General features: G+C 43.3%; 1 protein-coding gene across 1 annotated transcript in view; it reads right to left on the bottom strand.

The window, feature by feature from the left end:
• Positions 1 to 24581, bottom strand: part of CACNA2D3 (calcium voltage-gated channel auxiliary subunit alpha2delta 3) — a gene marked incomplete at its 3' end in the record, with an annotated part of 652765 nt that overhangs the window by 205364 nt on the left and 422820 nt on the right. The gene's annotated exons all lie outside the window — the stretch shown is intronic.

Below are 24581 nucleotides of genomic sequence, written 5' to 3'. Positions count from 1 at the left end.
TGAGGAGGTTCTCTACAGAGAATGACTGGCAGGTAAGTCTTGAGCCTTTTTACCCATCTTCTCAACTCTTGGTGTTTCTGGCTGGCCAAATGTAAGCATCTTTCATCCTGACTTGTGCCACTCTCCACTAAGAAGAGACTTATACCTGAATTTTGAATACCTATGTTTAAGAACCAGTTTCCTCAGGATTCCAATCCAGCCCCTTACTTGAGCTGCCACTGTATGTTTTCCCCATCTGATTGTGATGTCAGTGTCTTTGCCTTCAATTCTCTGTAGACTGCGGGAAACATCATCATTTATAATTTTAAATGTGAAGAAAAAGCAAATTTTCCCAAATGCAGAAACGTCTATGCAGTTAATTAACTTGTTCATCTACTTTTAAGTTTGTTCTTTTCCCTCCATTGGAGTTCTGGGATTTCCTCTATGTCCCTCCTCTCTTATTAAAATCTCTTCCTCTTGAATTCTTCAACTGGAAGTCTCCCTTCTTGCCTCCTTATTCTACACAAACAGCAAACTTGAAATCACACAGTCACTGAATCTTAGAGAAGGCACTTTAACTTCTGCCATGACCAGACCACTTCACTCTTAGAAACCTCTAGCCAAATTAGAAGGGCTCGTCTAAAATGGGAGAAAACCTACTGTCCTAGGCCCCTCCCTCCCCACTGATCTAAGTCTCTATAGACCTTTTTTCAGATCCCTCAGATTCAGATTATCATATTCAGTAGAAGTCTTCAAAAATAAGGCCTATCTATAGCCACCTGCATCTACTTCTTTTTTTAAAATCATCATTTTTCTGAAAAATTCTGCGAAATTTTCACCTCTTGCTTCATTTCTTTCTCTCATCATAAATTTATCAGTGAAGATTCTAAAGGTAACTCAACTTTCACTTCTAAATACTGTGGCCCACTGCTCTTTCTCTGTCTCTGATGAACATGTATTTGTTTTGTTGTCATGACAAACTTTTCTTTATTTTTATTTTTTTGTGTATGTGAAAAATTTAAAGAGTGGCTGTTGCTCCCTTTCCTAGCTCTTATCTCTTTCTCACCACTCTTTAGTTGTAACTCCAAAGTTAACAGAGTCATTTTGATTAACCATGAAAATGTTGCTTTAAAAGACCCTTACTGTTAGTTGAAATAAAAATATCAAAGCATACAACTTTCCAGTCTAAGAATTTGAGTTATAAAATCAAGTGATTTAAATTGATACAGATAAAACAAAACCTCCTAAGCTGCTAAAACTGTGGAGGAGTTGAACCTTGGCCTTCATTTTTTTTGAACATATATTTTTAAGACTAAAATTCCTCTCTTTTCTCCCCCCTCCTCCAAGGCTTAATCAATCAAGCAATACCCCTATGGACACTACAACACAATTCCAATATTCTCTTTGGTTCGGAGATTTGACTTTTTTCCCACCCAAATAATGAATTGACTGGGATAAAAACTATAGTATTTCATAAAATAAAACATCATTTACAACATATTCCTGGGACAGAAGAGTATAAAAGAAAGTACTTTGGCTACAAAAGACAATTCTTCAAATACCATTACTATAATTGTTTCAACCATTAATTGAATTTTCATCTAGTCATACTACACAATCCATAATGAACTTTTGAAGTTATGTTAAACCCTGATGCTTATTTGAAGAGAATTTATATTTGTCAATTTACATTTGTCTTGAAATAGAGGCCAATACTTTTTATTGAAGATAACCATTTGTAAGCTCAGGTGATGAGAGCTAATTTTTTTTCTTAGTTCAAATATCAAATTAATCTTGCCATTTACAGCTCTTGGCCATGAAAAAGAGAAAACTTGGAAGATATCACATATGCTCAGGTCTGCCTTTCCTTTTTATTTTTCCCTCTTGTAGAACTACCAAACCCAGGTTTCCTTGTATAAAATAAGCCAGCTGAGTTTACCTTCTAGCAAATGGCCATAAGGCTCATGATAACAAGTACTGTTACTATTTTCCATTCAAGAGCAACCAAAATTTCAACAGTTTTAAGTTTAGCATGTAAAGTTATACAATTTGGGGTACAAAAAAGAAAACACAAGCTTCTAAAGTAAATTGGGTAAGTTATGTTCTTGGGACCACATCTATTTATTTAACCAGGGGGCTGTGCTCAAGGTCATATATATATGTATGATATATGCATATATTAACTCCTTTCTGACTCTCAAATACCACACATCATTTGAGTTTAAAAAAGAAAAAAAAATTCCGTAAGTACCAGCTCCCTACATGTGCTGAGCCAGCACTAACGCAGTATGGACATCAGACTACCTAGCTGATGCCAAAAACAATTCCTCAACCTCGGTGATTTTAGGGATCAAAGTTAAATGCAACAGAGATGGCCTCAAAATTCTTAGCTCTGGCCAGTCTATCTTCCCTCCACCTACAAGAGCAATTCCAGTCAAGGTTTATTTTTAGTTTCAGTTAGTCCACTCTGCCCTCTCTTTGGCAGGCAGCTGGCAGTGCTCCTCTGACCTTCTTTGGCTAACAGAATGTCAGGAGTTCTCCTTGGAGAAAGAAGGTTGGATCTGTGCTCACTGGAATTCCTTCCAGCCCATGGGAATGGCCATCCCAATGACCTAGATACCAAGATGAAGCAGCAAGTCATTTTCCCAGATTCCGTCCATCTGGCTCATTTATCTGAACTCCTCTGTTCTGCAAACAGTCCAGCATGTAGGGACCAGCACACACCCCTGTTCACCACCCTACAACATACACCCTGCTGTAGGAGGTACAGAGCAACCCAACAGTGCCTAGGTATAGAGTCAGTATCTATCAAGGTCCTGCCAAGACTCAGGCACAAGTTGGCAATGAAACCAATGCATCCATTCCAAACTCCCATTTACTTTTCCTTCAATCAGCTCTGTTATGTGTAAGGAACACAGTTCCTTTAAATGGGTTCTATGGAAGAAAGAAAAACTGATTCAAAGTCTAGGATATAAACAAGGGAGTAGGTGTTTGAAGTGGGTAGAGACTACCTTTGGGAGGGATGGTGTTAAGGAACTTAGAAGGCAGATGATCCACCTGTGTCAACGTTAATGTCAAAGAATGACAACAAGATGGTGGAGAGAGAGGCAGTGAGCCCAATGCTAAAGTATTCATGAGTGATCAGGAGGTCAGGAGATGGAATCAACAACAGGGCACATGAATGGTCTATCTAGTCTGATGAAAAATCATTGTCACTGTCCATACTTTATTATTGTCAATACCAAGTTACCTCCAAAATCTCAATTTTCTGTACTCAATTGTCAGACCACCAGCTCACCTCCCTCCACTGGGACCTCAAAATAGCTGATCCTCCATTGCCTAACACCTGCCTGTTACCCTCACTTCCTTCCTTACCCACCTGAGATTCCAAGGCTCATTCCCTTTGAATCCACTCTCAGTTCCATTAACACTCCTTCCATCCAACTTGCACCCCGACCCTGATTAAATCCAAATTTCTACCTCCTCTGTGTTGCTAAGCAAGCAGCTAAACACATCTGGAGAAAAACACGTAACTGTGTTGACCAGTTCCACTTTTAATTGATCATTAGAAATCTCAAGTGGGTCCTCCCCATGGATGGGTATCCTACTTTTCTCCTGGTCAGTTCTTTGCCCAACGTTCCAGAGACAAGAACTCCCTTATTTCTTTCATCAAAATTCCATCCCCCTAACTTTCTCACTCCTAACCTCCAACATTCCCTTCTCCTCTTTCACTTACTCACTTGTGAACAAAGGAATGAATGAATGAAAGGGCCCTGTTCTCTGTGAGACCCTTTTGGGGAAATAATGCAGCAGAATAAAGGAACACCGGGGGCCATATTTATGTTCCAAGCACATTCTAAGTTTTTGCTTGCTAAAAGAGACCAATTACCCAAAGTCACCGCATGGCATTATTGCTACCAAAAAATTGTTTCAACAACCTTTGGGGATGACACAAAAGTGAAAGTTATTATTAATGAGAAATCAACACAAACCTTTAGATTTCCAGTGTCACCCTGGCCACTTCTGTTGCTATTCCTCACCTACCATGGAAGACACAGATGCTGGCCTGTCAAGTGTAAAGACAGACTGGGGCTTTCCTTTGCCTCTTAGGCAGGCTAGACAGGTTGAGGAGGCAAATGGAATATAAGGTGGAGAGGAGAGAGTGCAATGTCTCTCAGCAGACAGGTCCTCAGAGCACACCAGTCCAAACAGGAAGGTTAAACATTGAGAAAGAAGTGCTTTAGCCAGAGAATGAGCCAAATCCATCAGAATGATTTGCAACTGAAGCTGAGATTCCGAATGAAGAGTTTATAAACGTTAAGGATTAATGTTTTACCAAACATTACCTTTGGTATTTTTCAAAGTTGTTCCAACCAATGTGTTCCATACATTTAAATGATGTGTGAAGCCATATCATTTAAATGTGGCTCTTCAGAAAAAGTTGCATTTCGATGAGAGGTGAAAAGTTCATGGTGGGGAAAGGGAGTCATTAAATTATCTGAGCTTTTGAGACAGATTTCGAGACTTTGGAGAGAAAGAATGGACCTTGGGAATGATCTAATTTCTCAAAGTCCATTCTGTGCAACACTAGTCTCACAAGTTGCTGAGGCTATGAAAATAAATGTATTCATGATCAGCAAGCTTGGGAAGAACGTCCCTTCTTGGAGTTTTCAAGCAGATTAAGGGTTCTGAGAAGTCCTGCAATAAAGAAACCTGCCTCAATTTGTTAAATTATACACAGCATTTCCAAAACCTACCCTAAGAATATTTTCTACCTTGACCCCCAACATCTTCTAACATTCAGCTGAACACTTCCAAGAAAACTGACCTGGCCTAACCTTCCCATGTTATAGGTTAAAAAAATAGATTCAAAAGAGGTGTATTTATTCCCAAATTACACAGCTATTTAAGGCAGCAGTGAAATATCAGAGAGAGCACCATCACCCTTGATTCTATCTCTCATTAGGCAGATATCCCTAACTGATTTCAGTGTTCTCTCACTGAGCCCATAGGCAGTCTCGGAATCTTGCTCAACACCACAGAAGATGGCATCTGAAATTAAATCTATTTGTCACCTGTAAACTAGCATCCAGGTCTTTGGACTCTGGGTTTCCAAAGTAACAATGTTGTCATCATTTTCCTCATCATCACAGTTACCATCTATTGAGTAGTTACTTCATGCAGGCCACCGTGCTATGGCTTTACATGCATCATCTGCTTTAACCCTCATAATAACCCTGGGAGAGTTAACACAAACATCCTCATTCACACACAAGAGACCGAGGCGCCAATGCCTTACGCATTTGCACAAGGTCACCCAGTTTGAAAGTGGCTTAGCTGGCATCTTGGCTATGTCAAGCTGTCACCTCCAGGATATCTCCACAGTACTGTCCGAGCCATAAATGTGACGCTGAGTTACAAAACCAACATATTCATGTCTGGGATACCACAGACCATTCCCAACAAACCCTTTTTATCTTTCATCTTTATTCTAAGATGAGGCCAGAGTCCACATCAGTGCACTTTAGAGACTAGAAATGTGATCTATGATCAAGTTTTGGGATCTGCCCAGTATCTCAGGGGAAGAAAAAGCCCTTTGCAGGGTTAGAACTTGCATGGTAGAGTTAGAACATGGCAGTAAGGGTGGGGCACTGAACTGAGACCCTCAGGGTGTTTTCTCAGCTTGGCCTCATCCCCAGGGACACACATCATCCCCTTCTCTCTCTGTCAACTTTCTTACCGAGAACTACCAACTGGTCAACCTGATTAAGAAACCAACCAATAAAAGCTCCACTTGTTCCAACAGCAAAGGTGCTAATTACCTGCTATGGCTCAGCCGGTTTCAAATGGAAACCTTACCAAAAAAAAGTTGTGTGTGTTCAACATCCTGTACCAAATGTGGTCTCCTGATACAGACTCAGCAGCCCCAGAGCCAAGTCAAAGACAGAGCAGGTGCCTCATTTGCTTCTGGGATCTTGATAAAGCAGGACGATGAGAGAACTTCCAGCTTACCTGGAGGCTCCCTTTGAAGGGTAGACTCTTTTTGCCCTTGGCAGAGCCCAATCATCTCAGTCAATGCATTAATGTCCTTCTGTGACCCCATCAAGTCTCACTAACTTTCCCATTACAGCAGAGCAGATGGGCAGACTCACTCATGGTCAATTACTGACTCCTCAAGGATTTGACTTCCTCCCCGAGTCTTGGGGTGCTGGGCCTTGGCAATCTCCCAATTTGCAAGCCGCACTTGGCACTGAGTCTACATTTCCAGAACTTCTTTAGCTAGGGAGTGACCTTGCCTCCTTGCCTCCTCCTCCCTCCCTCCATGGACTATTGTGTAATTCTGCTGGGAGAGAGCCCAAAATATTCCCTGTGCCTGCCCCTTGCAGCTGTATTTCTGTGCAGAGTCCATGAACCTCACCTGGCCATCTGCTGGGGAAAACACTGGAAGGAAGGTGTTATGTAAATATGAGGAGAGCTGAGGCTGATGGAGGAGCTCTGTTCTCCTTGTCACTTTTGATAAATCGCGTGCTCCCTCACTTGCTTCTCCTCTGCCTTCCCAGTAGCAAAGTGGTTACTGAAGAGGCACCAGGAATTCTTTATGGAATAGAAATAGCTGGATATACTCTCCCCTCCAAGGGCTCCCAGAAATCTCTCTGTAAACACAAATAAGCAGCCCAGGCACATCCAAAGTTTCTCCACAGCCCTGCAAAGGGCAGGAACTCAGACCAACTAGGGTGGAAAAAAGCAGGGAAAAACAAGTTAAGTCTTTGACTTAGCTAGATGTAAATTTTCATCCAATGAAAACAGATTCCAGTTACCAGGAACAAAGGAAATGATCAATATTTGTTAACTTCCAAAATGGAGGCTGGGTTCCCTTGCAAAAATGCACAAACATCAAAAACAAATTTGTCACTTATTTCTAGGCACTGTTTTTAATGTGACTCATACACTTTTTTTTTTTTAAATACATCTGGTAAACCTCTACTAGAGAGAAGTTGATTTCCTAGCCAGAATAATACATTTCTGTCCATCACCACATAATTAATAATAATTTCCATATTTACTTGGCTTTCGTCACACATCTCTTTGCACTGGTGAAGGAAAACAGAGAGAAGGTGATCTCCCTTTCCTCTGCTTGGCAACAATTTCCAGTTAGCTGAAAGCATACTTTATTAAGATAATAGAATGTAAATCAAAGTGAATGGGCCCACACGCCATGCTGCAGGTGTGTGTCTACTTGTACTGCTTGCAAAACATCCAACAGGTCTGGAAATTAAATGTGAAAATTCAGTGAAGACCCAAGGCCCATCACAGGAAGGGAGAACAGGACTCTGGCAGTCCAGCTAATGCCTATAATCACAATGATAAAGGCTCATAAATGGCTTCATTCCACCTTGTCACTCACAGCCCTAACTGCCACCCCTTGCTCTTGCTACCTTTGCAGTGACCTTTGTCATGCTTGAGCAAATAGCTCCTGCTGTGAGTTCTCTCTTAACAGAGTGGCCAGATGGGGCGGTTTTGCTCCATTATTTACTTCTGTAAAGGGAAAATGCCAACATAAAGATTCATTACAGTTCAGCCCATCTCTGCAAAGCCTCTCTGATTTATTAGGGCATAAACTACTGTACGGGCTGTAATGAGACATAAATGTTCTGGAAGGCCTATGAACTCCAGGAGGAAACGCCTTGCCATCACACTTCTGTGCCCCTAATTTATTAACAGTTTGTGCCAGCACAGCCTGGAAAATCCTGCCAACTCTGCAATCTGCAGCAGTCACCTTTGGGGTGGGCAAGGGAGAATGGGGAAAACGTGTCCAACTTAGACAAGTGACAGAAAACTTATGGGCACACTGTACAAAATGGTGACACCTGCCATTTCTCCATGAACTCCTCAGCAGATATTTGGCCAAGCTTGCTGTATGAGAAAGCAAGGTTTCCCCAACTACATGATGCAAAGATCAAACTGGACATTTTGTTATTTCAGGATTTCCTTGGCCCTGCATAGGGGAAAGCGTTATATTTACTTCAGAGGAGCCCCAGTCACTGTTTCAACTTCCTCTACCATTTGAAAGATATTTTCCCCAATGCAGTATTTGCCCCAGCTTATTATAGCACTCTTTGCAAGACAATTAGCATTTTGGCTCTCTAAACATTACCCTTTCAGTTCTAAATATAGAACAAAAAATTAACAGGCCAGCCCATTTTTACACTTCCTTTTATACAATCAATTTTTTTTTTCTTAGAGCAAAATATGCATGTCTTTTTAATTCACTTTTGGTTGCATTTGCCAAACTTATGAAAAGACTAAGTAGTGAGCTGCCAAGGAAATATATAACATCCTGACTTGATATGAGGTATTAAGCATTTTATACTGCAGGCACTAATGCGAGGAGACCATCTTTTGTCACTGAAACATTCCTTTACAAAATATGTCTTGAGCATATACCACATGCTGGAAACCTGATAGAAACACATGGCTCCAACCCAGGACCTACCATATGATTTGCAAAATTAAATTGTTAGGGCCATTGTTCAGAAAAGTATAAAGGATTTCAAGATGGCAATAGCAGAGCATTAAAGCCAAGCACAGAGCCCTTCTGAATGAGGAGCCCCGAGCAACTGCCAGTACCAAGCCCATGAAGATGGTCCTGCTCTACTGTGTGGAGCATATGGTTTAATGAAGGAGTCAAACAGTAAGACAATTCCACTGATGAGAATGTAAGAAACAGACATCAACGCTCAGAAGGAAAGGAATACTGCCCCCACGTGAAAGCAGGACAAAAGAATATGATCTAGGCGGGGGCACAGGGGACAAGAGTTAAAATCTGAAAAGCGTGTGTTTTTTTGAGTAATGAACAGGAGGATCTCCAGGCGTGGGGCAGCATCTGCAAATGCCCTCTAGGGGAGGGAGAGAGGTATCTTGGCACAGAAAAAAGCCAGGTTTGCAGTGAATCCTGGGAGAGATTAAACGCCAGACCCCTGCAGGGCCTTGTAGGCCACGTGAGGATGGCGGTCTTGAAGGAATGCTAAGAGCAAGCACACAATTGAGTGGTTCCTTATCAATGGTATGGGGGTTTCCTTCCAGGGTCCTCGTCACCTGTGTCAAGTGGCTTAAGTGGCAAACTGATTTACCACCACAGCAATCTGTGAAGCTTTGGGAAGATATTTACTTTTGTAACGTCAGAAGAAACAGAATGATTTTGTTTTTAATCTAAAAGACAAAGAATTCCCCTTGCTGCAAAGCAAATGCCAGAAGTGAGCTCAGAGTACATTTCTACACCTGAGAAATAAGCCTGTGTAAACAGAGACTGAGATTTTGTCACTGTAATTAAACACAGCAAAAGGCCAAGGATGCCTCCTTGAACAATGTCGGAGCCATATCCACACTCTGACTTCATGGTTCTCCATCCCCAGTGTTGGACCAATCACCCGAGAAGCACTCCTGCTGGTAGATCCCAGCCTCCTGGACTCTGCAGGCTGTTCACACTTGATTAAATATTACTATTAATATTGTTCTGTGAAGGAAGAATATAGACTAGGGTCTTTTCCCTTTCAGTCACATGCTAATGACACAGCATGAAAAAAGCATAGGAATTCAAGGTACTCTATGTTTGATTGACCCACTTTATTTTTTAATTAGACCTAATTTATTATTAATAATAAATTCCCTCTTTTTCCTCATAATTTTTTCTAACAATCAAATCCACAATAATATATCCAAAGGTAGACTTTTCTGAGTTAGTTCTTTTCCATCTATATCCCTTTCTGATTAAAAATTAATGTATCTGTTCAAATACACATCTGCCCTCTCATCCAACCATCCACTCACCCACACACCCATCTATCCATCCATCTCTCCAACTCTTTTACTAAGTATTAATGTTACAGATAATGAAATTCAGAGTCAAAGAACTTATTCCCTTTGGCCTTGTCATTATTCTCTTCCTATCTCTGGCAGTTCTGTGAGATTATGAGCCTTAGTAAGGCATTGGGGCGGGGGGGAGACTCTTAATGTTCTGGGATTAGTACAGCTACTTTACACACGGCTCTTTACGCAGTATATGAAGCTAAGGAAAACTGATTTTCTTAGAGGGAATAAAAAAGAAGTACATATAAAATAAGTTTGTATTTCACTTCCAGGCTCTGTGGCTGTAAATAAAGCTTCATAGGTCGAGCTAGAAGGAGAACCCCAGAGGACTGACTCAGAACTCCGTACTAAGAGATAGACGGCTTGCCAGAGAGGTGAATGCATTTCATTATCTTGAGCTTATTCCATAGGCATAATTAAAACTCCTTTGAGAAGTCAACTGATTATGTAACAGCCAACAAAATATGTGAGGATTTCATTTTGGCATTAAGCAGAATCTATCAAACTCTGTTTTAATTTAGGATTTCCTATTAGAAGAGGACCGAACAGGACAAGCCGCTTCCACAGCAATGGTTTCTGATTAGTACCACTGGATAACATAAAGGTAGAGTATATATCTCCCCCTTGGGGCATCGCTGGAGAAAAGGCAGCTTAGATTAGCCCGATATATTACTAGATATCCCCGTTGTCCTACAGAAACACAGCTGCAGGTATATTATTTCTGGCTGGGGCAATGTTAATATGAGGTATAAGCAGAGACATCAAATAACCAACCTGTACTGGCTGGCTCAGTTTTTTCCCCTTTCTATACATAGCCTGTATGAAGCAGGGAGATCTGGTCCCAGCATCAGAGACTCCAGCTGAAGCCTCACAATTCCCAGCTCACAGCCAGCACCTCCATCTCCAATCATCTCTCCATGCTGAGCTTTCACTCCAACAAGGAACTTCAGCAACCTTGCTGGCCTCCGGGAGAAAGCGCCAGTCTCTGGACCCTCTTGCTCTGCTTTTTCCCATCTAAAGGGGATCTCATCTCCCAGTCTAGGCCCAGGAAATGGCTTTGGCACTTTTTTTCCAGAAAGCAAGGTAAGGAAAATAATGTTACGTAACTCTTTAAATGGCAATCCTGAGTGTTTCTCAAGAAAGGCAAAAATGGAGTAACAAAGACATTTTCAACAAGAGGAAAATGAGAGACACAACCTCTCATTTCATTTGCATGTAACTTATAAAACGAATGTGACTTTTTCTCCAAAAGCCCAAGTTATTCCTGGATAAATTAGCTTCAGACGATGCTTTAAAAAAAAAAAAAAAAAAAAAGGTGGGGAAGTAAGTCATCCAGCTGCTATGTGACTGCCAAGCAGCCTAAAATGGTTCCATAGACTTAAAAATTTCTAATGACAGTCTATTTTGGAACATGTAGATATGGCTTTCCAAGTCCAGAAAGGCAAGGTGAGGCCTTTGGGATATGAAGAAACCACAGAGGAAAGGGATGGCGGACATGGTGCATGAGGGCCACCACTGGCCTTCTTGTGCACAGCAGACTGCCCACTGGTCATGGCCCTGCCCCTTTTCCAGCCAGATGGGCACTTGCAACCCTTCCCAAGCTAGCACTCCAGAGAGCTGCCTACAAAGGCCTGGAACTGGCCCTCAACACAGAACCTCCTTGCCATCTGGGATTCAGTGCAGGCAGCTGGAGTTAGTGAAAGAGTTAATGTGATTTTCCACTCTCCCCACTCACTTTGAGGGACTCTAGTGAGAACTGGCCTGATCAAATCACCTTTAGGAAATGGAAAAATCTAACTCACCATAGAGAAAGGCCAGTACAGAAAGGAATGCTAGAGATGAACCAAGGACGGGCTGAACAGAGCTGTACCATTAGGGCCACAAGAAGGGGAAACATAGACCCAGGGAGAAAAAAAGATGGCAGCGAAGCAGCACCTTCTTAACTGCGTATAGACGACCCCCCCTCACAGGTCCACATCCCTATCCTTGGGGTACGGAGTTCGAGGCCTGGCATGCACATGGGAAGGAGGGGGCTCAGCCACCATTACCTTATGCGTCTCACAGATGCATCAGCTGGTATGAGTTAGCCAGGCAGTGTTCACATTTTGGGGAGAAATCATCCATTAATTTATCACAGGGGGCATAAATCATAAGTGCATTTAGTTGTCTTCATCGCCTTTCTTGTCATCCTGCCCTTCTGAAGTGAAATTAAGAGGCAGATGTATTATCTGGGATCAATTCCAGATCCCATTTGTGTTTGTAAAAAAAGGAAGCCAGGAAGGGTTTCACACAAACCTTCTGCCACAGGTTGATCAAAGTCCTGGCACCTCGAAGGCCAAGTCACCAAACAGAGAATGCAGAGAAGCTGGGTGATGGGAGGGGTAGACAATTCAGCATCGCCCCTTAGGCCCAGCTGGGCTGAGGACAACAGGAGGCCCTGCACTGTCCCTAACACCCTCTTGGGCTCACGACCCTGAGGCCCGCAGAGCTCCCCACCATGAACTGGCAGGTTGCAAAGTCAATGAGAGAACAGAAGGTGGTTGGTTGCAGCTACAGTTTTTAAATTAAGTCAGTGAAGACAACGGCCACAGCAAGGAAAGAGGGGGATTCTTCCAGAAAGGTCTGGAGGACTCCTCTCAAACACTTTTGCATTCTCACATCTCAGGTCCCATCTAGGTCTTTTCAGGGATCCTGACTCGTTCACACTGTTGCCTTCCTGGAGAAGTTTGTCCCATTTCCCTCTGTTAACCACAAGTTACCACCACATGACTTTTCTAATGGTTCTTGCAAGAAAACTGGGAAGGAGCTACAACAAGCTACAACAGCTACAAGGCTGTTTTATAAATTAGCTCAGAGAGCTCCACCTCTTTCTCCTGATGTCAGGGGGCCAACTGTCCATCCCTTAAGATTACTCTTGCTGGTTTTTTTTTTTTTTTGGAAGGGTTAGTTCCCCTTTATTAGTCCTTTTTTTTTTTTTTTCTAATGATAAAAGCACGTAACAGGCCATTTCCTAAGTCCAGAGGAAGAGAAAGGATCAGTATTTTTAGGAGGGTTGAGACAATTATTCTGTGTCTCTTTGGCTCACACAGACATCCTTCCGTTTGGAGTATAAACCGGAAAAGTCTTCTTCAAAATTCTAAAACCATCACTTCTTGTCTTTGTCCCACTGAGGCACAGAAACAAATCATGTGAAGGCAAATTAATATGATCCAAATCTTAAAAGCCCTAACATTTCCATGAGTTCTGAGGATAAGATTCATAGAACCAAGGATGAGAGTGCCAAAAATTCAGGCTCCAACCCAAAAGGCTCCAAGTCCCTGCCCATAGCCAGGTTAACCCTCTCCAAAACAGAGGGTGCCTTGGAAATCTGTTCCAGGACCTAATGTAGCCCCAAGAGGCTGTGGGGCCATGCAGCTAATCCTCCCTGTACGTCTCCAGTTCAGCTAGCATTCCAATGAGATTGGGCCTCCACTTGGGCCTATTTGCTTTCTAATAAGGCACATCAGGCAGCAGGCTTCCTGCTGGACAGTTAACATGCAGTTCATACAAGTCTCCCCCATCAGTCACCACCACCAGCTGTTTTGTTTTGTAGACGGGAATCTCCAAGGAGTGAAGAGGATAGGACCAAATCTGTTATTATATATGGAACAGTGAACACCGAACCAAAGGCAGCTTTAATGTGAAGACCCTGGGAGGGAGTGGAAAGGCTCCTATGGGAGGCTCTGAGCCGAGAGAAGTTTCTAAAGTGCAGGGCTGCAGTGACGGAACATATTTGCTAAGCCCTATAAATCTCCTCCCGTTGTACTTTTTATGGAAATCATTAAGGTAAGGGTAGTCAGATGGATAACAGGTCGATGGCCAAACTTATTTGGCATTGGGAGCCTCAGGTTTTATCCTCAGATGTTTGAAGGGGTAATGCAAGGGTCAGCCTATGGAGAATACTGGATTTCCCGAAATCCACTGGAAGAAGGAGCTTCATTTATGAGGCATAAGGGTGATTTCTCTACCAATAAAGTTAGCTAAAAACGCAAAGGGCTCCTCTGGGATGAAGACCTATCAACATGAAACAAGCAAAACGTACCAGAAGGGGCAAAGCTCAGGGTCAGGTTTGGGACTGGGGATTCTTCCTGTTGGGCTTTTGGGATCAAGTTCTGCTTCTGATGGATGGGACAATGAACACAGTTACTTTCTTGTGATGTTTATCTAATACATTACAAGATGAAAAGGCTATCACCAAAAGGAAATCAGTAACTAAGATTGCTGGAGATCAGGTCTGTCTGGGGGTAACTTTAAATCAAGTAGTCAGGGTAGGTTTGTCTGGGCAAGGACATGATGAAAGTGAGGAGTGAGCCAATGTGGAAATCTGGGGGCAGAGAGCCCCAGGTGGAGGGCACAGGAATTGCAGACGTCCAAAGGCCTGAGAGTAGTGGGCTGTGCGAGGAGAGTGGAGCAGACAGAGGTCAGCATGAATGGGCACCCATCAAACCAGGCCTTGAGGTACTCTCTTGGGACTTTGGTTTAAACTTGGCACAGAGCGGGGAGCTAGTGGAAGTCTGGAGGCTCACTGGCACAATCTGCCTCCGGTTTCCAAAGTGTCTGGCTGCTGTGTGGATAACAGTCTCTGGAATGCCTACTTCCAATGAAACCAGTCTACCTGAGAATTAAGAAGAGATGTGGTTTGACTGCAATTTATGTGCATGTATGAGAGTGGCAGGGGTGGAGAAGCATATGCTGGCCTCCATGCCTGGGTGCTCCTAACTCCCAGCACACCAGGGCATCTTTCCCTCTTCTCAACCCTGCTAAGCCCCCTCCTTGGCCCATCCTACAAAGGAAATGCAGAAAAGGGGGCAACAGCTCACTGGTGAGATGATGAACGTGCAAGATGGGCTCAGCCTGAGCAAGCCTCCCCCAGGAGGCCAGCTTCCGGCTACCTCAGGTGAGGAGCCTCTGTTGGAAGAGACTTCTGTTTACCTGGCCAACAAGTTCACAGTCCTCAGTGCCTCATGGACCAGTTGTCAGGGGTCTTCCCACCAAACCACCTAGAGGGGAGTTTTATGAAGGGGGCAAATGAGGACTTGCTAGCCTCTGGCGCTACTCATCTGGTTCCCACAGCAACCCTGTGAGGGCGGCATGGTGCTTGCCCCCTATTTCCTAGATGAGGAAACTAAGCACAAGGACAGTCAATCACTTGCCCAAAGTCACCCAGCTCAGAAACACTATATCCTGGACACCCACCCAGGCTGTCTAGGCCTTGACTGCCACTCTAGAAAAGGGACAAATAATATAAAACAACACAACTTTTCAATCTCCTTTTTACGTTTCACCAAGACAGTCTGCTCATCTGTACCGAAGAACATTAGCTATTGTATATCATTAATTAATGATACTGAACAGTCAAATATATCTCAGTATATTTTCCTAAGTGCCAGAAGTTTAGGTAAAACAGATACTGCATATATATATTTATTCAGGAAACAGGTAAAATGAAAGGCCTGGAAATGTATTTTTAAATGCAGCTGAATAGTTTAATCTTCTTATAAGTCAACCAAGACACCACATAGGAGTGATCCATATTCAAGGATAAAAGAATACTTTCTATTTTCCACATCTGAAAAATTATTGCTATACCATCTTGAATTCATCCAGTACAACTACATTTTGGCTGTAACAGAGGGATTTTAACAATGTGAATGGTTGTCAATCATGGTGACAATGATGATATAGCATCATGCAGTCTTCCCACTCTGTGCCCAGCACTGAGCTTAGAAGCACATCATCTTTAATTCTGAACAACACTACAAGGAATTGACACATGAAATTACCTACATTTTACACAGATGGGGGGGAAACAGATTTGTCAGCATCCAGATACCTCCCTCTTTCCTTTAGGCAGCATAGCTTCCCTACCCCTGCCTACTCCCCAAGGGCCCTATTCAGTAGTCAAAGAGAAACAAAAATGCAGAAAATAAGAACTTGACATGTCAATAGCCTGCAAATGATGTTGAACTTATTCATCAAGCTTCCACTTATTGCTGGGTGTGCCAGTTAATGAGCTAATGTGTCTCATCACCAAATTCTCTGGGCTCTGTGAGACTGGGGCTGGAGCTCTGCAAACCACATTTCTGCTTTGGCAGCTGTTTCCAGTGAGGCTCTGCCAAAAGGGTCAGTGTTGGGGAGGCCGCAAGGATGAAGGAAGGAGAAGGGACTTGCTCCCTCCGAGTGCTCCCTCTTGGCTTCCTGGCCCCAGTACCATCACTCCAGTGAGGCCTCTTCACCCCGGTAGGGGCAGTTCATTCCAACAGCAGTGAATAAATCCAGTTTGCAGTGTTCCCAACACTCACAGAATCCATTTCATTGCATCCCCCCCCTCATTGCATCCCCCTCAGAGACTCCAGAACCCCCTCCTCAAGAGTCTGGATCCTGGCTGCTCAGGACCCTCCTCTGGGTTCAGAGACCCCGGCACCTTCAAGCCGGTGTGTCCTCTTCAGAGGTCTGGGTCCTAGCCCTTTGAGTCCGCTCCTCCCAGCTTCTAAGTTTTAATAATGACCTTCTCTTCCCCTCTCCTCTTCTGCCCTCCCCCACCAGCCACAGGGGTGGCAGCTTTTTCCTACAGTTGCTACTGCCATGATATCCTAGACTGTTTGCCCTTTCTGCTTAATGATTCTTAATATTAAATACTCTTTGCTAAAATAACTAGTGGATTTCTGTTCCTGATTGGACCCTGCCCGATCCACGGGGCACAGGACCCAGGCGAATGGCATTTCTCAGTGGCCCCAGCTTCCCTGAGCAGAGGAGGGTCTATGAGCCACCTATCAAAATGCCAATCCTAGGGCTAGGCCTGCAGAGAATGGAACCTAGGAAACATTTTTAGCAAGTCCCCCCACAGGTGTGAACAGTCTGATGTGGATGACGATCAAAGACCCCGCAGCTTCAGAGTGGTGGGCTCCTGGGCTAGTGGCTTAATCCCTCTGAGCCTGAATTTCCTCAGCTATGACATGAGAGTGGTAATAAAGAGTGTCTACCCACAGGGCAGAACTAAGAATGAAATGAGAAAAGCAAGTGAACTATGTGACTGCACCCAGCATGGGGAGCAGGGAGGGACAGCCATTTCCAGGAGGAGGGGGCTGTTACTTGGGAATGTGCACTGTCTCCCGCCTGCCTTCAGAAGACAGCGGAGCCTGGGTGGGGGCCAAGGCCCCCACTCTGAGCCCACCAAGAGGAACAGCACCGGTGGCAGTGGGGCAGGTGCCCACGCGGTTGTTCTGAGACGCTGACAAGAAGTGCTTTTTCAATGGCTGGCAGCAGGCATGCATCACTAGGCTTCGTTCCTAACTTGTCTCGTCATGTTCTTCTTGCTGGAGTCACAAGATGTCTAATAGCAGCAGAAGTAATTAAAACTAAACCGGGAGGCAGCGAACCGTTTCGACTCTCCCTTCAGCGGTGAGGAGGGCCTGCGTGAGCTCTTACCACGGTGACTGGAAATGTCTTTTCCTGTCATACCACTGAGTGACCACGAGAAATGAATGTTCCTGCTATTTTCCTACGACAGCTGTAGGATTGATCACCCTTGAAAAAATACAGCAACGACACAAACTCACCCAAAACTTTCAGACCAAAGGTGACTTCAGTTAAGGAGGGAGAAGGAGGGAGGGAGGGAGGAAAGGGACAGAGAAATGTAACCACCAGACTGAGCCCTAAAGTAAAACAGCAGTAAGAAATAGGCACATCTGGGAACTTTCATAGGAAGTTTAAAAAGTCTACTGCCTAGACCACCCTCTATTGAAATTATTTACGATGAGGAGAGCCAGTACCCAAACCACACGCCCAGCCCAGGACCATGCCTTGTAGGTTGACTCCTGTACATCAGCCAGAGAAAGCATCTGACGACAACCCGCTCGTGCCTTGCCTCTGCTCAAGAGCCTGCCATGGCTCCCCACTAGCCTTGTAACACAATCCCAACTCCTTCTGTGCCCATCAAAGGCCAGAGGAGCTGGCCCTGCCTGTCCTACTAGTACCCCACCACCCATGTCACTGCCCCCGGCCCACCAGGCTCAGCCAGCTCAGCCATGGCTTTACCCAGCTCCTCACACACACCCAACTTCTGCTCCTCAGGGTCTTTGAAAATACTGTTCCCTTCACCCTTCCACACTCAACTCCTTTCCCCACATGCACTCTGCTTGGAGAGGGCTCCCCTGGCCACCCCATTACTCTGTCTCTGGCCCTTGCTTATCTCCTTCAGAAGATTTATCATAGTTTCTAATTATTGGTCTTCTCACTTGTTATCTGTGATGTTATCTGCTCTGTGAGATCTCCTTGGAGCCTCCACTTCAGCCCCATAGGCCTTGGCTCTGGTACAGTGGCCTGGGACACAGAGGGCCTTCAATAAAAATCTGTTGAATGAATGAATTACTGCCCCCCCATTTGGCTACTCCCCGTTATATGCCCTTCCAACAGCCTCTGCCACCCTCAGCCCCCACCTTAATCTGGTTCTATGGGATGAGGAATGACAGAGCCAGAGTGCAGGTGGGTGGGAGGAGAATGTCGAGATCCCTCCTCTATGAGCAGTGGGACTTAACTCCTTTCCCAGTTGCCCGTGGTCTTGGGAAAAATCCCTCTCCTCTCAACCGGCTCAAAGGAAAGGTAAAAAAAAAAAAAAAAAAAAAATCTTTATAAAAGCATTTGAATGTCAAAGGGAATAATGCAGTTTAGGAAAAAAGAAAGAACAAAAACTTCCTTCCAAATCATTTAAGATTATTTAAAGGTTGGGCTCTTAAAAAGATAAGCCCTCGGAGACGAGGGGAAGATGGCGGAAGATTAAGACGCAGAGATCACCTTCCTCCCCACAGATACATCAGAAATACATCTACACGTGGAACAACTCCTAGAGAACACCTACTGAACGCAGGCAGAAGACCTCAGACCTCCCAAAAGGCAAGAAACTCCCCCACGTACCTGGGCAGGGCAAAAGAAAAAAGAATAAACAGAGACAAAAGGATAGGTACAGGACCTGCCCGAGTGCGAGGGAGCCGTGAAGGAGGAAAGGTTTCCACACGCTAGGAAGCCGCTTCGTGGGCAGAGACTGCGGGTGGTGGAGGGGGGAAGAAGCTTCGGAGGCGCGGAAGAGAGCACAGCAACAGGGATGCGGAGGGCAAAGCAGAGAGATTCCCGCACAGATGATCGGTGCCCACCGGCCCTCACCAGCCCGAGAAGCTTGTCTGCTCATCCGCCGGGGCGAGCAGGGCTGGGAGCTGAGGCTCCGGCTTCGGTCTGAGCGCAGGGAGAGGACTGGAGCTGGCGGCGTGAAAACAGCCTGCAGGGGGTTAGTGCACCACTAACTGAGGGAGTCCAGGGAAAAGTCTGGACCGGCGAAAGAGGCAAGAGACTTTTTCTTCCCTCTTTGTTTCCTGGTGCGTGCGCGAGGAGAGGGGATTAAGAGCGCTGCATAAAGGAGCTCCAGAGACGGGCGTGAGCCGCGGCTAATAGCGCGGACCCCAGAGACGGGCATGAGACGCTAAGGCTGCTACTGCCGCCACCAAGAAGCCTGTGTGCGAGCACAGGTCACTATCCACACCCCACCTCCGGGTAGACTGTGCAGCTCGCCACTGCCAGGGTCCCGCGATCCAGGGACAACTTCCCCAGGAGAACGCACGGCACACCTCAGGCTGGTGCAACGTCACACAGGCCTCTGCCGCCGCAGGCTCGCCCCGTACTCCGTACCCCTCCCTCCCGCCGGCCTGAGTGAGCCAGAGTCCCCGAATCAGCGGCTCCTTTAACCCCGTCCTGTCTGAGCGAAGAACAAACGCCCTCCAGCGACCTACACGCAGAGGCGTGGCCAAATCCAAAGCTCAAACCCGGGAGCTGTGAGAACAAAGAAGAGGAAGGGAAATCTCTCCCAGCAGCCTCAGAAGCAGCAGATTAAAGCTCCACAAACAACTTGATGTACCCTGTATCTGTAGAATACATGAATAGACAACGAATCATCCCAAATTGAGGAGGTGGACTTTGAAAGCAAGATTTATGATTTTTCCCCCTTTTCCTCTTTTTGTGAGTGTGTATGTGTATGCTTCTGTGTGAGATTTTGTCTGTATAGCTTTGCTTCCACCATTTGTCCTAGAGTTCTACCCGTCTGTTATTTTTTTTGGAAAAAAATTTCCTTTCTTAATAATTATTTTTTATTTTAATAACTTTATTTTATTTTCTTAATTTATTTTATTTTATCTTCGTTCTTTCTTTCTGTCCTTCCCTCCTTCCTCCCTCCCTTCTTTCTTCTTTCTTTCTTTCTTTCTTTCTTCTACTAATTCTTTCTTTCTACTTTTTCTCCCTTTTATTCTGATGAATAAATAATGGGTGAAAGGATCTTGGTGCCGCAGCCAGGAGTCAGTGCTGTGCCCTGAGGTGGGAGAGCCAACTTCAGGACACTGGTCCACAAGAGACCTCCCAGCTCCACATAATATCAAACGGCGAAAATCTCCCAGAGATCTCCATCTCAACACCAGCACCCAGCTTCACTCAACGACCAGCAAGCTACACTGCTGGACATCCTATGCCAAACAACTAGCAAGACAGGAGCACAACCCCATCCATTAGCAGAGAGGCTGCCTAAAATCATAATAAGTCCACAGACACCCCAAAACACACCACCAGACGTGGACCTGCCCACCAGAAAGAAAAGATCCAGCCTCATCCACCAGAACACAGGCACTAGTCCCCTCCACCAGGAAGCCTACACAACCCACTGAACCAAATTTAGCCACTGGGGACAGACACCAAAAACAACAAGAACTACGAACCTGCAGCCTGCAAAAAGGAGACCCCAAACACGGTAAGATAAGCAAAATGAGAAGACAGAAAAACACACAGCAGATGAAGGAGCAAGATAAAAACCCACCAGACTTAACAAATGAAGAGGAAATAGGCAGTCTACCTGAAAAAGAATTCAGAATAATGATAGTAAAGATGATCCAAAATCTTGGAAATAGAATAGACAAAGGTCAACAAACATTTAACAACGACCTAGAAGAACTAAAGATGAAACAAGCAATGATGAACAACACAATAAATGAAATTCAAAATACTCTACAAGGGATCAATAGCAGAATAACTGAGGCAGAAGAATGGATAAGTGACGTGGAAGATAAAATAGTGGAAATTACTGCAGAGCAGAATAAAGAAAAAAGCAAGAAAAGAACTAAGGACAGTCTCAGAGACCTCTAGGACAACATTAAATGCACCAACATTCGAATTATAGGGGTTCAGAAGAAGAGAAAAAGAAAGGGACTGAGAAAATATTTGAAGAGATTATAGTTGAAAACTTCCCGAATATGGGAAAGGAAATAGTTAATCAACTCCAGGAAGCACAGAGATTCCCATACAGGATAAATCCAAGAAGAAAGACACCAAGACACATATCAATCAAGCTGTAAAAAATTAAATACAAAAAAAAAATATTAAAAGCAGCAAAGGAAAAACAACAAATAACACACAAGGGAATCCCCATAAGGTTAACAGCTGATCTTTCAGCAGAAACTCTGCAAGCCAGAAGGGAGTGGCAGGATATATTTAAAGTGATGAAGGAGAAAAACCTGCAACCAAGATTACTCTACCCAGCAAGGATCTCATTCAGATTTGATGGAGAAATTAAAACCTTTACAGACAAGCAAAAGCTGAGAGAGTTCAGCACCACCAAACCAGCTTTACAACAAATGCTAAAGGAACTTCTCTAGACAAAAACACAAGAGAAGGAAAAGTCCTATAATAACGAACCCAAAACAATTAAGAAAATGGGAATAGGAACATACATATCGATAATTACCTTAAATGTAAATGGACTAAATGCTCCCACCAAAAGACACAGATTGGCTGAATGGATACAAAAACAAGACCCATATATATGCTGTCTACAAGAGACCCACTTCAGATAGAGACACATACAGACTGAAAGTGAGGGGATGGAAAACGATATTCCATGCAAATGGAAACCAAAAGAAAGCTGGAGTAGCAATTCTCATATGAGACAAAATAGACTTTAAAATAAAGACTATTAGAAGAGAGACAAAGAAGGACACTACATAATGATCAAGGGATGGATCCAAGAAGAAGATATAAAAATTGTAAATATTTATGCACCCAACATAGGAGCACCTCAATACATAAGGCAAATACTAACTAACAGCCATAAGAGGGGAAATCGACAGTAACACATTCATAGTAGGGGATGTTAACACCCCACTTTCACCAATGGACAGATCATCCAAAATGAAAATAAATAAGGAAACACAAGCTTTAAATGATACATTAAACAAGATGGACTTAATTGATATTTATAGGACATTCTATAGGACATTCAAAAACAACAAATATATTTATAGAACATTCTATAGGACATTCAAAAACAACAGAATACACATTATCTCAATTGCTCATGGAACATTCTCCAGCATAGATCATATCTTGGGTCACAAATCAAGCCTTGGTAAACTTGAGAAAATTGAAATTGTATCAAGTATCTTTTCCGACCACAACACTATGAGACTAGATATCAATTACAGGAAAAGATCTGTAAAAAATACAAACAGGTGGAGGCTAAACAATAGACTACTTAATAACGAAGTGATCACTGAAGAAATCAAAGAGGAAATCAAAAAATACCTAGAAGCAAATGACAATGGAGACAGGACGACTCAAAATCTATGGGATGCAGCAAAAGAAGCAGTTTTAAGAGGGAAGTTTATAGCAATACAATCCGACCTTAAGAAACAGAAAACATCTTGAATAAACAACCTAACCTTGCACCTAAAGCAATTAGAGAAAGAAGAACAAAAACAGCCCAAAGATAGCAGAAGGAAAGAAATCATAAAAATCAGATCAGAAATAAATTAAAAAGAAATGAAGGAAACAATAGCAAAGATTAAGAAAACTAAAAGCTGGTTCTTTGAGAACATAAACAAAATTGATAAACCATTAGCCAGACTCATCAAGAAAAGAAGGGAGAAGACTCAAATCAATAGAATTAGAAATGAAAAAGGAGAAGTAACAACTGACACTGCAGAAATACAAAGGATCATGAGAGATTACTACAAACAACTCTCTGACAATAAAATGGACAACCTGGAAGAAATGGACAAATTCTTAGAAATGCACAACCTGCCAAAACTGAATCAGGAAGAAACAGAAAATATGAACAGACCAATCACAAGCACTGAAATTGAAACTGTGATTAAAAACCTTCCAGCAAACAAAAGCCCAGAAGCAGATGGCTTCACAGGCAAATTCTATCAAACATTTAGAGAAGAGCTAACACCTATAATTCTCAAACTCTTCCAAAATATAGCAGAGGGAGGAACACTCCCAAACTCATTCTACAAGGCCACCATCGCCACGAGACCAAAACCAGACAAGGATGTCACAAAGAAAGAAAACTACAGGCCAATATCACTGATGAACAGAGATGCAAAAATCCTCAACAAAATACTAGCAAACAGAATCCAACAGCACATTAAAAGGATCATACACCATGATCAAGTGGGGTTTATTCCAGGAATGCAAGGATTCTTCAATATACGCAAATCAATCAACGTGATACACCATATTAACAACTTGAAGGAGAAAAGCCATATGATCATCTCAATAGATGCTGAGAAAGCTTTTGACAAAATTCAACACCCATTTATGATAGAAACCCTGCAGAAAGTAGGCATAGAGGGAACTTTTCTCAACATAATAAAGGCCATATATGACAAACCCACCCGCAACATCATCCTCAATGGCGAAAAACTGAAAGCATTTCCACTAAGGTCAGGAACAAGACAAGGTTGCCCACTCTCACCACTCTTATTCAACATAGTTTTGGAAGTTTTAGCCACAGCAATCAGAGAAGAAAAGGAAATAAAAGGAATCCAAATCGGAAAAGTAGAAGTAAAGCTGTCACTGTTTGCAGATGACATGATACTATACATAGAGAATCCTATGCTATCAGAAAACTACTAGAGGTAATCAATGAATTTGGTAAAGATGCAGGATACAAAATTAATGCACAGAAATCTCTGGCATTCCTATACACTAATGATAAAAAATCTGAAAGTGAAATCAAGAAAACACTCCCATTTACCACTGCAACATAAAGAATAAAATATCGAGGAATAAACCTGCCTAAGGAGACAAAAGACCTGTATGCAGAAAACTATAAGACACTGTTGAAAGAAATTAAAGATGATACAAATAGGTGGAGAGATATACCATGTTCTTGGATTGGAAGAAGCAACATTGTGAAAATGACTCTACTACCCAAAGCAATCTACAGATTCAATGCAATCCCTATCAAACTACCACTGGCAGTTTTCACAGAAATAGAACAAAAAATTTCACAATTTGTATGGAAGACCCCGAATAGCCAAAGCAATCTTGAGAACGAAAAACGGAGCTGGAGGAATCAGGCTCCCTGACTTCACACTATACTACAAAGCTACAGTAATCAAGACATTATGGTACTGGCACAAAAACAAAAATATAGATCAATGGAACAGGATAGAAAGCCCAGAGATAAACCCACGCACATATGGTCACCTTATCTTTGATAAAGGAGGCAGGAATGTACAGTGGAGAAAGGACAGCCTCTTCAATAAGTGGTGTTGGGAAAACTGGACAGGTACATGTAAAAGTATGAGGTTAGATCACTCCCTAACACCATACACAAAAATAAGCTCAAAATGGATTAAAAACCTAAATGTAAGGCCAGA

The sequence above is a fragment of the Lipotes vexillifer genome, unplaced genomic scaffold (genome assembly GCF_000442215.2).
Source record: "Lipotes vexillifer unplaced genomic scaffold, Lipotes_vexillifer_v1.1 scaffold818, whole genome shotgun sequence".
Lineage (NCBI taxonomy): Eukaryota > Metazoa > Chordata > Mammalia > Artiodactyla > Lipotidae > Lipotes > Lipotes vexillifer.
This window is presented reverse-complemented; position numbering and strand designations above follow the sequence as displayed.